Consider the following 1,908-nt stretch of genomic DNA (forward strand, 5'->3'; position numbering starts at 1 on the left):
CACCGATCCAGGAATCGACAAAGCTCTTGATACCACTGTTGGTTTACTTGCAAAAACAGAAGAAAAGAAAAGAAGAAAACAGAACAAGAAGAAGACGAGTTGCAGTGAAGAAATAGAAATGGAAATCAGTGAATGAAGATGAGAAGAGGATGAATATAGAAGAGAGGTGAGTGAATTTGTGTAATCTTTATTGCATTAAGCATTACTTCAATTACAAACAAACTTTCCTTTTATAGCAACAACAAACTAACTAAACTTACTATAATCAGAAAGTTCCTACTAACTAGATTAACTAACTAAACTGAATTACAAATTACAACAAGTTTTTGCAACAATCTTGACCAAAACCTTAAGGCATTAGGTATATGGATTCATCCACTTATTGCTCTTTAACCCATCCATTCTTTCCCAATGTGAGACTTTTCATTCACACTTGGAATACCCAACCCATATGTTAACTAGTATTGACTTTCAAACAAAATTATTACAAATCAATGGTGAATGATGTGCCAACAGTGTAAGACTTTACACTGTCAATGTGTAGATTTTAAACTCCTTTTTCTATTATATGTTTTTGTCTTAGGAGTTCAAGAATGAGGTGGAAGAGTTGGATTTGGATTTTGAATGGTTCAGTTCAGTGACCTATCCATGGAGAATGAAGAAAACATGGAGTTGAATTACCAGGTTTTCCAATCCCACAATTTGTTATGTAATTTATTTTCTGCCTATGTTTTCATGTTTTGTTAGAATGACCATTAAGCTTTACAAGTACTAATTACTATGTGTTTTTTGGTCTTCAAAAGGTGGATCTGGATGGTAGGAATCTGCTGGAATCTTCTACTATAAGTTGAGAAGTATTTGAACCCGTCGGAGAAGGTACCGAAAAGGTTCTCCTACAATCAAATCAATATATGAAGCAAATGTAGAATATCATAGAATAATAAGTAAGACTGTAAGAAATAGAGTGACAAAATAATTAAGCTGTTGGGAATGCTTGAAATATGTTATCGTATTAGTCTCACATTGTCTAGTATTGGAATAGAGTATAGTAATCAATGTTATATATTGGACTCAGGTCCCTTGTTATAATGTGCACCAGATATAAGCACCTAATAGAAACACCTTATGGGCAGGTGGGCCCATGGGTGTGCTAGGGTTTGTAATCCTTATTTTCTAATAATATTTTGGTAGCCGCTCAGCGCTCCCGGGGATGTAGGCACAATTGGCTGAACCCCGTTAACAAATTCTCTTGTTTCTTCTCTTATATTTATTCTATGCCTTTATTTGATTGTTTGTGGCCAACGCTGCGCAACGATCGCTTCCGTTGCACCAACAATTGTTATCAAAGCCAATTGGTAGATGGCTCTTAACCCAAGATGGTGAATGTGTGATGGCTAGACAAGGTGCATCAAAGGTAATGGCAAAGATAGAGTAGATGAGTTGAAGGAGAAGGAAACATGGTGGAATTGTGGTGTGGGCGTTGTATATGTTGATCCAGAATCCCAGAAATTCATGTACTGGATTAGGATCAAGGTGGAGATAGGGATTCATGTGTTGAGTTGGAGATAGGGATTCATGTGTTGAGTTTAACTCAGAGACATGTGCTGACAATATCTCTCTAGATGTTGAGAGAATGTTCTCATTTAAGATGAGAAGTGGAATATCCTAATGACATGTCAGAGATGTCATAGTGAAGGATGTTAATTGTTAGCAGATGCACAAAAGCACAGAGGCGTTGACTGACTTTGATGTAGGGTGTAACATGGGCATTGGCTTTGATGCAAGTTGTAACACGAGCATTGGTAGAGATGCAGGGGTGTAACATGGGCATTGGCTTGGATGCAAGGATGTGACACATACATTAGTTAGCATTGACGCAGTGTGTGCGTTGTGGGTATACTCCTTATG

This window comes from Lupinus angustifolius, chromosome LG09, assembly GCF_001865875.1.
Source record: "Lupinus angustifolius cultivar Tanjil chromosome LG09, LupAngTanjil_v1.0, whole genome shotgun sequence".
Lineage (NCBI taxonomy): Eukaryota > Viridiplantae > Streptophyta > Magnoliopsida > Fabales > Fabaceae > Lupinus > Lupinus angustifolius.